Genomic DNA, 14,563 nt, shown 5'->3' with positions numbered 1-14,563 from the left:
TCATGTGACCAGCTAAAGCTCAGGGAGTTCTCTTTTCTAAAAGAAAGGGAAAGTGATCATTGAAGGACAGCTAGCATGAAGTATGGGAAGCCCCTGGCACATGGTAGGTGGTCAGCAAATTATGATTTTAATCTTCTGCCATGGCATTGCTTCTCAATGGCCCCATGCCAGTAAACCTCTACATTTTCCATTGACCCTGTCACCTGTCATCACAGTAACCCAAACCCAGACTGATCATGACTGCATATTCTTGGGACTTCCTTTCGTACTCCTTAACTTGGCTCACAAAGTCTACCGCTCTCCAGGCCTGCCTCCCTCCCTCCCAGCTCATCCCTGGACCCCAGGTTCCAAAGCCCTGGAGTAGGGAGGCTCTCCAAGTTCCCTGTAGCTCTGATTGCCAGGAATCTCCTGTGTCCTGGAATCTGAACCCCCAGGCACTGCACGTTCTGCCCATGCTGAGTCGTTGCCTTCCTGCATCCTGGAGGAGTTTGTGGAAAGAATTCTCTGGCATTAAAGGGTGAAAGTCAAAACAGTAATTACAACAACATCTGTTCCTGAGTAGAAAGCGTATCCTCTGCACACTAGGACACATGCCTGCACAGTTCAGCAGGCTGGATGTTGAAATGGAAGAGAATGTCCTGGGAGTGAGGACTAATGGACCCGGGCAGGATGGAGGCTGTGTTCCTGGCAGGATGCTGTGCTGAGGAATGGCGACGGGGCATGTGTAGGTGGTGAGTGAGGCACCGAGTGAGTGAATACAGGACAGAGGGAGTGAGTGAAGGAAGGAGTGAAAGAGTGGATGGATGAATGAGTTGATGAGTAAGTGAAGAAATGAATGAAGGGATAAGTAAATAGAGTGAATGAATGTGCGATCTTGAGTAAATGAATAAGTGCAAATTCAAAGAAATGAATGTGGATGGATGAGTGAATGAAGGAATGAGTGATTAAGTGAAGAGATGAAAAGTAATAGACTAAGTGGCTGCATGGATGTGTGAGTGAGCCAGCAATTGAATTACTCTTCTGGGCAGAGAGGATTGGCTGCAAGACTGGAAATATGGAGGAGGACTGGAGCCTGATCCAGCCGGAGGCCCAAGGTCAGCATCAGCCATGCTAGCTCATAGCTAGCACAGCAGAGCCAAGGTTCACACCCTGGCTGTTTTGGACCCAGGGCTGTCGATGGCCTCCTGTGCTCTGGCTGATGTGAATAGACTTTGTAAAGGAGAAATGATCTTCTCTTCCTTGGAGAACTTTACCAAAATTTTCTGGTGCAGCCAGAAAAGCTCAAGGTTCTGTAGGTATTTTGCATTTGTGGCTATGATTCCAGGCTACATTTTCTTACCTTGGATTCTGCACATTGCCCAGCAAATTTGCAGAAAGTCCTGGAGAGGGACTACACAAGGCATCCAAGGATATAGGTGCAAAGTGCCCAAGGTGCAGGAAGCAGGGTCCCTGGGTACCACGGGAGCTGAGAACAACCTCTGACTGCAGAGGGAAGCTGTCGGGCAGGCTGGTGTTGGGTTTGCTGGTAGGACGAGCCGTGAGGTGAGTACCTTTTCCCTGTCCCCCTGAGCCTGGACTAGTTACTGCTTGAGAGGTCTTGATCTCAGTTGACTTCAGCCATGCTTCCTCTGGCATTGCTACAGATGCAGTGATGAAAATACACAGTCCTGGGCCTCACGGAGTTCAGAGCAGTGGGGCCAACAGACAAACCCACCATACATTAGAGTGTCATCATGGTGGCCAGCGGGGGGCTGCAGGACCCCAGAGAAGGGAAGGTCAGGGTAGGCGGCCTGGGAACTAGACCTTGGAAGAGGGTCAAAAGTTTGAGACAGTTCAGGCAAACACACGGCATGAACAGAGTCACGGAGGGATGGAAGGATGGTGAATGCCGATGAAATCCATAGCTCTGCAAACTGCTCGGCTCGCTAGACAGAAGGGGCCCAGCTGAGTTCTAGAAGGCAGGTCCTGGGTCTTACCACTGCAGCTGCAGCACAGAGAGCACAGTTCCAGGCGCTTAGGAGATATTGTAAGCATTTGGTGGGTGGGTGGGTGGATAGATGGATGGATGGATGGATGGATGAATGAAGGTATGAAAGAAGGAGAAAGCAAAGGAATAGGGAAGAAGGAAGGTGGAAAGTACAGAGACGTCAGGGGCTTGCTCCAAGTTGTAAAGCAGATTGTTGGGCTAAACCCAGGGTTTTAGAGACTTATACAAGGAGAGCAGGCCTAGGGAAAGTTGGGTCTGTGGGTGCCCTGCACTTATGCCCAGGTCAGCACCTGGCACACAGTTAACACTTAGTACAGGTATTTTGGGTGAATGGATGAAGTTTGCTGTTAGTAGGTTCTTGGATGTGTATCAGAAGAAGACAGATACAGTGACCTGGCAACTCCTCAACCCTTTTTGGTAACTGATTATAAGCCGTAACAGCTTTCTATACTGATCTACTCCAACCCTCTTCTTTTTTAAGTGTTTATTTATTTTTGAGAGAGAGAGACAGAGTGAGGCAGGGCGGGGGGGGGGGTGGGGGGGGTGGGGGTTGGAAGGGCAGAGAGAGAGAGGGAGAGAGAATCCCAAGCAGGCTCCATACTGTCAGCCCAGAGCCCAGTGCAGGGCTCGATCTCACAAACCATGAGTTCATGACCTGAGCTGAAATCAAAAGCTGGACTCTTAACGGGCTGGACCACCCAGGCGTCCCTCTTCTTTTATGGGTGAGAAAACTGAGGCCCAGAGAAGAGAAGTTGTTTACCTTTCTGCATTTCATCCAATGAGATTTAGATTTTCCGGTGGAAGTCCTTAGAGGCCCAAATTCTGTTTCTTACACCACCACTAACTGTTTTCCTCATTGAAATGGGTGATCTCTAAGGTCCCTTCGTGTACTCCCTTCCTACCCACCTCATTCATTTCACAAATGATACTCACTGAGCATCCCCCATGTTGGGGTCTGCATCAGGTTCTGGGGGATACCAGGGAGAAGCCCCTCCCCCGAGCCCCACCCCAGGCCCTCAGCCAGATCACATTATCTCAGCCCCTGTCAGGTAATACTTTTTTTTATTTATTTTATTCTTTTAAGTTTATTTCTTTATTTTGAGATACAGAGCATGAGCTGGGGAGGGGCAGAGAGAGAGCGTCACAAGCAGGCTCCACACCATCAGCGCATATCCTGACGTGGGGCTCAAACTCACAGACCGTGGCATCATGACCTGAGCCAAAATCAGGCATCAGACACTTAATCCACTGAGCCACGCAGGTTCCCCAAAGAATATTTTCTTAAACTGCTTATCTGTCTGCCATTCCCCCTGACTGTAAGCTGCTCAGGAACATTTTTCATTTTCATGCTGCCTTAAATTCTTTCCAGAGAAAGGTGGAGAGTTGGTATATATGTTAATTAATGTACTGGTTATTTTTCTTATTTTTTTTTAATGTTTATTTATTTTTGAGAGAGACAGAGACAGGATGCGAGTGGGTTAGGGGCAGAGAGAGAGGGAGACACAGAATCCGAAGCAGGCTCCAGGCTCCGAGCTGTCAGCACAGAGCCCGACGCGGGGCTCGAACTCACGAGCTGTGAGATCACGACCTGAGCCGAAGTCGGACGCTCAACCGACTGAGCCACCCATGCGCCCCCTGTGCTGATTATTTTTTGTCCTTTGTACCCAAAGCATCTTGCCCTGGTAGGCATTCATGGGACATATTCACTAGAGACCACTAAATAGGCAGATGATCTCACAAAGGTGAGAATCACAGCAGCAGGGGAAGCACAGGAGCCACGGAAGCCCGGAAGATGGGCTTCTGATCTAGTCGGAGGGTGGGGGAGGCTGTTGGAAGGAGGTGACCTTCTGCGTCTTTTGGGACAGGCGGAATTGCTCAGAGGAAGATTGCATGACAGAGAGAAAGGGCACAGCGTGGACAAGGTGCCCCAGGCCTCAGAGAGCCTGGCCCACTTGAGGATCTGCTAGTGACTTCTGACGGTGCCCGGGTCACACCCTTCACCTCCCATCCGCGCCTCCCCAGTGGTGCACGGATTGCCCACGACTCGGACAGTAGCCGAAGGGGAATGGAGAACTACCTGCCTGTGCAGGCAGCCCACTGGCACATAGCCCGCCCACGCGCGGAAGTCTGTCACCGGGGCTGGGGTGCCGGCTTCCACCGCGGTGGCCAGCGTGCAGGGTGCACCCTGCAGTCACTTCCCCAAGCTGCCAGTCCAGCAGAGCCACAGCTCCGTCCCTCTGGGGCCCGTGTGCCGGCCACCGCCCGGCCTTGCTCCCGGACAGGTGAGTGCTGTGAGCCAGCCTCGGTTTCCTCCAGGAGAGCAAGTCATAGCTGTTCACGCAGTTCGCGGAACTGAAGTTCGCCTCTTGCTGGGAAGTACTTGCAACCTTTTTTTTTTTTTTTTTTTTTTACCATTTAAACATTTTTTTTAAGTTAAATCAGCCCCCTGGCGGGCAGCATGTAGGTAGGCTGGGTTGGTTGGGAGGTGGCAGAGGGAGAGGAGTAATGGAAGTCAAGGAACCCAGTCAGGAGGCAAGTTCGGAAACTAAATGTGACCCAGATGCACATCTGCAGGCTTATAACCCAGATTTCAGGAAGAAAGCTAAGGCCAAGATATTCTTAGAGTAGGAAGGAGGGAGGGAGGGAAGCAAGCTAGCGAACTCTGCTTGGAAACAAACATCAACTATTATTTAAACATCAAATATTATTAGAGCAAAAAGCGGCAGGTTTCCGGGGCAAGCACTCCCGAGTCTATCTGGATAGGTTGCTGTTGCTCTGGGGTTAATATGAGGAAATAGCATTCTTAAGCACCCATATTAACCTGTCTGTTGTTCTATGGACTGTGACAGCTGCATTTTACATCTTAATGGCTAACCATTTATTCACACACACACACACACACACACACACACACACACACGGCATTTTTTTTTTTAGCCCATGAAGCAGCTACTCAAGGCTAGAATCTTTGCCCCCACAAACAGGTTTCAAGGAAGAAGCCCCAAGGAGGCTTTTAGTGGGTTTCACAAGAAGCCCTCACCATGTGCCCCTTCCATTTGCCCAGATCCTCTGGCTCTCTGCCTTTTCCAAGTAGCCCTCGGGCCTTCCTCTCTCACCCTTCCTCTGTGCTGTTGTGATCTCTCCTGGGAAGGAGTCACTCTTAGGTACCTTACACTCTTAGGTAACGGTCAAGCCACAGTAGCAAATAAACATGTGCAAGGTTCCCATGTGCAGGGAGAAGGCAGTATGAGCTAGGAGAGCGGAGGACGAGGACCAAGCTGGAGTAGCTTCCACAAAGAGAAAGGATGTGACCTGGGTCAGGGGAGGAGCGTGAGTAGCGATCTCAACAAGAATAGTTACACTTACATAGTACTGACCACCTGCCTGGCTTCATTCTGGGAACTTTAGCAGTTCCTGGATTAAACCCACTTATTTAACCCTCACAGCAACTCCTAAGAGGTAGGCGTAATTATGATCCCTTTGGGCGTAACTGAAGAAACTGGGGCACAGAGAAGTGAAGTCAGAGTGCTAACAGCTCTGAGTGGAGTGGCCAGGGTCAGGCTGAGTGTTCTGGCTCCAGAGTCCATGATTTTGAGTCTGTGCTATATATACCCCCTCTAACAAACCTTCACCTCCAAGAGGTATTTATTGAGCACTTACTACATGCCATGCACTGCTCTATATGCTGGAAATATACATGAGTGAATAAAACAGATCCTGACCTGAGAGGGGAAAGCAGCTTTCTTCCGAAGTGACTCTAAGTCTAAATTGAGACCTAAAGCCAGAGGAGGTGACTCCTGGAAGAGGGAAGCGACATTTGCTCCCTGTGTGTAATGGCCTGCAGGATGGCTGGTTTGCAAGGAGCTCAGAGAACAAGGGGGCAGGCTGGAAGATAGGGTCAGGGATGTGGGCTGGGAACAACGTAGAAATTTAATGTTTAGTGAAGTGCGGCGGGAATCTCTTGAGGGGCTTGACCACGGTGACCTACTCTTCAGTGTTCGACCCAGTTTCCAAAGTTTCTCACACCCACTTTTTTTTGTCTGAAAGCAGTCTGGTAAAGCAAGGCAAATGTGGGGTTCTTGTCCCAGCCTCCTAGCTCAGAACACTGAAGCTCCTCCAAAATGATCACTAAGATTTGGAAGAGTGGGGATGAGGGTCCAGGTCGTCTGGCTCCAGGGGCTGGTGAGCGAGTCAGGGAAGAGAGAGGATGTCCACCACGTAAAAGCACTTGTACCATGTGATGGTGAGGGAGGTGGGGGTAGGCCCCCAGCGTTTGGAGAAAAGCTCTGAAGCGAAGGGATCCAGGACTGTGCCCAGCACACGGTAGGTGCTCCGTGAATGTCCGTGTCCCTTCCTTCAGCTGAAGCAAGCACAGCTTTGATTTTGCACACTGCCTGCCCACCACCTCCACCTTCCACGCTGGGGCGTGTTCTGGCAGATGTTTGGCTGGTTTCAGTGCAGTGCCCAAGAGAGGAGACAAGTTGTTTGTGTTCCTCGCCCAAGTCAGGGTTCCTGTTTTCTAGTTCCAGAATGCTCTGCCGGGAGATGTTGCAAAAAAAGTGAATGGATGTGCTTTTGCCCAGACTCTGTAGAGGGAAACTCGAGAAGACAACTTTCCAGGTTTTCTGCTGCCCTGCCCCCGGCTCCCTTCTAAACATTCTGTAGTGCTTTGGTCCAAAAAGTTCCTCATCAGAGACAGCTACTTTGGAAGTTTATCCACCCGAGAAGAATCCCTAGAGCTCACTTACAAAACTCCTTTCCATACTTTTTTTTTCATTTAATTCCCGTAATAATCTGGTGAGATAGCTACCTATTTATCAACATTTTATGAAAGGGACTTGAAGTGGGTGTTATTCAAAGTGCATGTTAAACAAAACCCAAACACAGGTCTTCTGTGACCCCCCCGTCTAGTCTTCTTTCGGCTGCGTGACAGTGTCTCTCTTGGTCCCATCTTGTGATACTGCTGTCTGCTCAGAGGCATCACCACACGCTTTTCCCTGCCTTTGAGTTTTCCTGCTCATCGGAAGGGTGATTTCGGACACCTTCCTGGTCACTGGGAAGATGTATTCCAGAAGTCGTACTTCCTAGGAAGCCGAGAGCTGAGAGTTGCAATCCTTTCTCTGGCTCATCTAGCAGACATGGGTAGATGGATGCCAGCCAGTGTTAAAACTGTGGCATTGGAAGAGGGAAGAAGCATGTGGCTGGCTCCCAGCCTCTTATTTTCCCATTCTACTGGAAGGTCGTGTTCATTCGAGCATTTAAACCAAAAATAAATTATTGTAATCCACTTGCTAATTATACCATGCTGAAGTTCTAGACGCTGTAAATTGCAGCCGTGATATAACTAGATGAAGTTTCTGGGAGTTTATTTTTAGCCATTCAGCAAGCACTCGGTTTCCTAGAGGCTTCATTTGCAAGTCTAGAAGGGGACAGGGAAAATGCATCTGCACAGTCCTTCTTGCCCTGGGACTTGGATGGAGTCATTTAACCTCTCCAGCCCTCCTCTGTAAACAGGCTGTGGTTGTAGAAGCTGATCTTGAAGCCCTATCTGTCTTCAAGCTCTAACTCATTTTGTGACTATGGAAACTAGAACGTGTCCAAACATGGCCGTTCCCTGCCTAGTTCATCCTGGAGAATGCCAAAAGCCACCACCCAACATGTTTGTGAACCATGCAACACAGGTCTTTAGAAACCTTGGGCTCAGTGGATGTGTAGTCCCACTGTCCTGATTCTTCCATTTGGTGGGGTGGAGAGAGGAAGGATTTTATATTTATTTAGCCCCTGCTTTGTACGTAAACACTGCTGGATGCTTGCACGTGAGTGAGTTTTGGACAGCCTCCCCCATCAAAGGTCAACGTCATCCTGTTTCAGTCAGTCCATCAGTCACTCATGAACCTCTGTGTGCCAGGCACTGGGCTTGGTTCAGAAAACATCGTGAAGGTGAGGCGGATGGGACTCCTAGCCCCCAAAAGACCAGAAGGGAAGGTAAAGCATGAAATAAATATGTCGAAGTGCTCTTTGAGCTGCAGTATTAGCCACGGGTGATAAAATTACTGGGCGCCATCAGAGTTTTATCATAGACACACCTGTGTCTGTTGTGGGAGGAGACTCAGGGAGGGCTTCGAGGTGGAAGAGGTACGTGAGCCAGGCTGGATGTCTAAACTGGATTCAGAAATGTGGGGGGTTGGGTGAGGGAAATCAGAGGCACCTGGTTTGGTAACCTTGGAAACTTCCCTGGCCAGATCACAGGGATGGCTGTCCCTGGCCAGTCGGCATTGAGAGATGCCTAGCAGGGCACATTCCTTCTCATACACCATGACTTCCAGCGATTTGTCTTTAATTTTGACGTAAGTATAATTTTTCGGAGGGTGAGCATAAAAAATCCTTTGGAACAGTTTCTTTGTTTGGATGCTCCTAGTATCGAGACTTCTGGATAAGCGATCCTTACCGTATTTATGCAATTTGGAGGTGGATGGGTGGGTGCGTGGTCAGATGCATGAACGGATCGTTTGATATCCTCGCAGAGCTGCCAGGGCAAGGGGACGGTGGCAGTTAAACCAGCTAGGCTTGTGGGTAGCTTTAGGAGGGGCTTTGCAGCTGGGCCTTGAATGATGACTAGAATTTCTTCAGCACAGCGTGAATAAAGGCCTTCCCTTCCGCGAGCAGCAAAAACGCAAGCATGAAATGACACCGTGGGAGAGTGGCAAGTTGAGGCCAGGCCGTAGGAGGGTAAGGTGACTAAATGTAGTGGCAGAGAGCACAGCCTTTGAGTTAGGCGGACGGTGGTGTGAATCCCAGCTCTGCCTCATCTAGTAGCTGAGTGATCTTGGGCGAATTCCACCTCTCTTCTTACCTTCTCCTTTCTTATCTGTACAATGGGAATATTAATAATACCTCCCACTGGTGGTGGTTGTGAAGGTCCAGGGAAATAAAGTAAATGTTCAGTACAGTGACGGGCATAGACTTAGTATCCACTTTCAAAGTGGCAGTTGAGGGTTCTGATGTTGTTGAAACAACTCTAAGTAAATCATGAAAATGCCAGTTTAAACCACAGAATTTAAGGAGGGAGAGAAGAGAAAGCTCGTTGCTCTTTCACAGTTAAGGACGAGGCAGAGAAGGAAGCTGCAGCAAAAGAGGCAGAGAAAAGGCCTTGGAGGAAAAAGGAGGAGCAGGAGAGTTTCCAGAAGGAGGCATTGACCCAGCTGGCCGAGGACCCAGAGAGGCCACTGCAGGTTGAGAAGCCTCTGGAATTTGCAGGGACAGCATCATTATGATTCTAAGAACATTCTAGAGGTAGAGTCACACCACAGTGGTTTTGGGGGGGGGGGGGCGGTGGAGTTGAGGAAGTGTTGGCTTCTGTGGCTCCCAGTAATTCTCTCTGGAAGGAGGAAGAGAGCTTGGAGTGGCCTGGGGACCAAGCCATGGGAACAGCTTTGTCAGATGAAGGCTATTTGAGCTCAGCACGACGTTTCTCTACCTTTCTAAACCCATGCCTCCATTTGATAGTCATAAACATCATTGTCCCCTTCCAGATTCTGATATTTTGGCCCCCATGTCCCAGCGCTCGTTCTCGGCTCCATTTAGGAATCCTATCTGCCAAGATCTTGTCTGGATTTACCTCTTGTAGGTGTATTTTTAAAACAGTAGGAATTGAATCATTCTCTTGGAATGGTGCAGGCAAGAAACGATGCGGGTGTGAAGGGTGGTAACAAGGCTGGATCCGAGACTGCACTGAGCATGTGCGAGGAGCGAGGGGGAGGGAGAAAACAAGGAGGGATCCTGGGGGTCTGGCTTGGAGGACCGAGTAAATAACTACATACCGGTGCATGTCCCTTCTCCATGTGGGTCCTCCCTTGACCTGCCTAGGTGACACCTCAGGGGTTTGTTGACAGGAAGAAACCAAATGGCAGACGTGCTCATCGTTTGGAAACTTCCAATGCTTTGTAACTCTAGGGTATCATTATCAATATTGCTATAAGCAAGAAATAGCACAGCTGGTTCTCTTTCTCATGTACTCTCTGTTTCTGTCTGCACAGCTTCTATGTCAGTAAGTGTAATTCTAAATGGCAGGAGGGAACTAATGTGTATTTAGCTCACGGACCCTTTTACAAATAAGGAAATGGATGTGTGTGGAGGTTAAAAAAACTAGCTTAGGACAACAGACAACTGCAGAATACACGTTCTTTCCAAACACACATGGAACGTTCACAAAAATTGGCTGCATCCTAGGCTACAAAATAATAAATTTTAAGGAATTAGCATCTCAATAAATTTTAAGGAATTAGTGTTCTACAGCCCACTTTCTCCCAGCACTGTACAAGTAAGCTAGAAATCAATAACAGAAAAATGAGTTTAAAAAATGGTTATATATGTGTGTGTGTGTGTGTGTGTGTGTGTGTGTGTGTGTGTGTGTGTGTGTATTGAGAGAGAGAGAGAGAGATTGGAAGAAGAGGAGGGGAGAGGAGAGGAGAGAGATTTACAAAAACACTTCTAGCTCATAGGTCAAAGAAAAAAATGATAATAGAAATTTTAAAATACTTGTAAGTGAATGGTAAAAGAAATATTAAATATCAAAGTTGTGGAATATAGCCAAGACAGCACTTAAGGGAAATTTATGACCTTAAATGCTTGTATTAGGGAAGAAGGGCTGAAAATTAACGAACGGGCTAAGAATCCAATTTAATAACAACAATAAACATAAATAAATAAGATCGCCCAGGGTTGCACAGTTATAAGTGGTAAAGACAGGATTTGAATACAGATATGGCTGGCTCCAGAGCCCTCACTCTCTCCACTATACCATGAACCTTTCTGTGTGCTATTTTCCATAATATACTCAGTGCCTGGAAATTCTGTTTCTCCCTAAGAGTCAAAGCCTGTCGGGTAACTCCCTGCATCAAAGGCTGGTGACAAATCCCACTCATTTATTCACGAATCCTTTTACGCATTCGTTCATTAAACATTTATTGAGCATTTGCTATGTGCCAGGCACTGTGATCACTACCTTAGTTGCTTTTCCTCTGAGTGTTCAAAAACCAGTCTTCAGCCTGGGGCAAAAGCCTCTGCTGCTGCTGCGACTACCCACCCTCCACCCCCACCCCTACCCCTCAAGCTGCCTGAATCTTCTCTGATGCTTGTCAGAACAGCATCCTCATCAAAAATGATTGATTTCTCTCTTGTCTCTTTCAACAGGTAGACTGAAATTACCATGTGTCCAAATTAAAATTGCATACTTCAAGGATTATTTGAAGGACTATTCTTAGACCTTTTTAAGAAGATTTAAAGAAAAGTGAGTTGTGGTTTTTTGTTTTTTTTGTTTTTTTTTTTTACACTTCAGAGAGTATTCATGATCTAAATTAATGTTATGGGTGATTTTTTTTTCTCTACCTCTCAAATGTGCGTTAATAGGTAGACTTTATCTCCACTTATTTTATAATACCTTTTTTTCCCCTAAGAACAATGAGCAGTGAGTACAAGATTACTGCTTGCCTTCCTAAATGATTTTACTGTCTTTCAAAAGCCTGTGGAATCTTACAGATGAAAGGGTTCTAGAGCCATGAACCATTCAATAGATGATGATAGAAAGATAGGAAGGAAGGAACGAAGGAAGGAAGGAAGGAAGGAAGGAAGGAAGGAAGGGAGGGAGGAAACAAACATGTAAATTATAGATATTTGGCTTGTGCTTGGAAATCTCCAGGGACTGATGAGGAACTTGGTACTTCCCCACATTTAGGATTTCTATAGAATTCTTCCATAATCTGCATTTGAAATCCACTCCTCCTCACATTACCAAGCCTCTTTCTTCTTTACTAGACAGTCCTAAAAATGGTTGCAGACAAAGATCATGTTTTGCCTTGAGATCTTTCTTATTCTTTGTTCCTTCAATAATAATTTGGTTAGCAGTTCCTGCCCTGGTCACTTTCCCAATATTGCCAGTGCCTCCTTCGAAAGGCCTGCCTGGAACCCAGAAAGAGCTCTCCCAGTGTCCCTTGTCCCAGGAGATCCATGAGAGTCCGAGTTGAGAGAATCCCAAGACCAGACCTTGGTTTCAGGCCCAGCTCTGCTCTTGCTTTGCTCTTAGGAAAGTCCTTTCATTTCTCTGAGCTCAGAGAGCACAAGAAGGGTAAGAGGCAAAAGGTCCTAAGATGCCTCCCACCCCCATATGGATAGTTCTGCTGACTTGGAGTAAGAAAGTTGCTGCTTCTTGATGTCCTAGGCACCAGAGCGGGCCAGGACTTGGGGATCAGTGGGCCCTGGGTCCAATCCCAGTCCTATCGCTTACTGACTGTAGCCACAGGCTGCCACTTCCCTTCTCTGAGCATCCATTTCCTCATTTGTAAAATAAGGATATTGATGTATGTGGCAAAGGATTCGTGTGAGACGGGCTGGGATAATGTACATAAAGCACTTATTAGCTGGTATGTGGGAAGTGTTCAATAAATGCCAGTCCCTGTTCACCTTATAAGTAGTGATGGAGCTGCTTACCTTTCGCTGGAGAAGACGAGAGGTGGTGAAAATTCTAATAAGACAGAGTACGTGGGCATGCTTACTAGAGATAGGAGAGAAGTGTCCATATCCTGTAAGTGTTCGTGCAAATGCATGCTTAACTCTGAGAACTTTATGAAATTAACACTTTACTCAGAATCGGGAGGATCTGTTGCTCTGGAATATACAGTTAGAGACACTTTTAAGGTGGGTCTGAGGGGCTGCACAAATTCTGCCAACCTCTGGCTGCCACCACCTCAGCCCTGGGTAAGAAAGACTGCTGTCCCCAGGAGGGTCCTTAGGCCCCCACTAGCCCTGGGGACCTGGAGAGTCCTCAGATACTTGTGTGTGTTCAGAGGCTGGTTCTGAGTGTGAGAGGCACTTACAAACTGTTAAGTGCCCTACACATATATGTATGTTTGCATTACTCGTACATTATGGGATATTCAATACTTTGGAAACTAAAAGAGTAAAACTCTGATGAGCTGAGTGTGTAATGAATCCACAGACTCCAGTGCACAGATTTCTTGAGTAAAACAGCATGTGAACACGTGTGTATGTAAATATCTATGTACACATTTGCCTGTGTGTCTGCTCCTGCGTGCAGCTGTGTGTGTGTGTGTGTGTGGAGAGAGAGAGAGCGAGAGCGAGAGAATCTTTGGGTGCTGTAGGTGTGGTCACCACTCTACACAGTGACCAGCTGTCTGGGAGGAGAATGACCTAGGAATGAAAACACAGGCTGTGGCGTCGGTCACCCCCTCTCTGTAACTGACCAGCTGTGTGACCTTGGCCACGTTCTTGACAAAAGTGCCGCGGTCTCTGCCTTTATGGAGTCTGCGGACAGCGCTACTCTGAAGGGTTGAGGGAATCCACATACGGTTTACCCTCCACGCTGTGCAAGTGTCCAGGATGCCTGAGTGTCCTTCTCCCGTGGTTCATGGAGTTTGTCGGTTCATGAAAAGCTATTCCACAGGGCCACTCCCCAAGGTCCCAGGCACCTGGGTGGATGGAGAGCCCGCACAGGTGAACACACGCTCTAGCCGTCCTGAAAGGGCCAGTTCCGGGGATGGGCCGCACCTCAGCCGTCCTTCTGAGTCTCCTTCCTCAACCTGGGTTTGGGGCTGACAAATCGTAAATTCGGAAGTGGGAACTATGTTGTCATTTAGGGTGTGGAACAAGGATTTTTTTTAGTTGGGAAATTACATATAGCCACGATCATGGCTTTGGTTCTCCAGACAGTTACTGACTGTACGCACAGGGGTGCCACTTCAGGCTGATGCTACCGTGGGTGCCGCTGGCCAGGGGTGCCCCTTTTGGGGTCATCCAGACCTGGGGAAGCCTGCATAGTCCTGTTCTGTGGGGTTTTTCAGATGGTACATGCATGGGTCACGCAGTTAAATTTGGTGGTTCAAGATTATCATGTCTTAAAGTGAAACAGAGTAACCAGCAACCCACAGAGTGAGTGAAAATATGTACAGTGTATATTTTCAACAAAGCTCTCCTATCCATAAGAGTTACAGTGGGGGAAAAAAAAGAGGAAACTCCCACAAATCAGTAAGGAAAAGACAACCTAATAGAACAAAGGCAGAAGACTCAAACAGGTGCTTCACAAATGAGGATATCCACGTAACCAGTAAGCATATGAAAACATTATCAGTTATTAGAGAATTACGGATGAAGCCCACGGTGACGTGCTACCGTAAACCCATGAGAACAGCCTCAGTGAGGAAGGCGCATAATACCTCATGTTGGCAAAGAAATGGAGCCCCTGGATCTCTCAGACCTAAGTGGTTGAAGTCTAATCTGGTATATCGACCTTGGAAAATTCGCAGTATCAGCTAAAGCTGAACATATCCACACGTGCTGTTCCATTCCTGGATACACAGCCACGAGGCATGCACACACGTGTCCACCAAAACACGTGGCCAGTGGAATGGATAAAATGTGGTATGTCCACACAAGGGAATATCAGTGACCCTCACAGGGTCATTAAGTCAGGCATTAAGAAATGTTGATGCATTTATATAAAGTACAAGAACAGACCAAACTAATGTGGGCTGTTAGAAGTCAGGACAGTGGTTACCCTTGGGG

At 47.7% G+C, this 14,563-nt stretch overlaps 1 protein-coding gene across 3 annotated transcripts in view; it reads left to right on the top strand.

Annotated features, from left to right (window-relative positions):
- TENM4 (teneurin transmembrane protein 4) overlaps positions 1-14,563 on the top strand; it is a 2,903,849-nt gene that overhangs the window by 2,445,426 nt on the left and 443,860 nt on the right. The gene's annotated exons all lie outside the window — the stretch shown is intronic.

The sequence above is a fragment of the Panthera onca genome, chromosome D1, assembly GCF_046562875.1.
Source record: "Panthera onca isolate mPanOnc1 chromosome D1, mPanOnc1 haplotype 2, whole genome shotgun sequence".
Classification (NCBI taxonomy): domain Eukaryota; kingdom Metazoa; phylum Chordata; class Mammalia; order Carnivora; family Felidae; genus Panthera; species Panthera onca.
The sequence above is the reverse complement of the archived record's forward strand: the minus strand, read 5'-3'. Positions and strand labels throughout refer to the sequence as shown.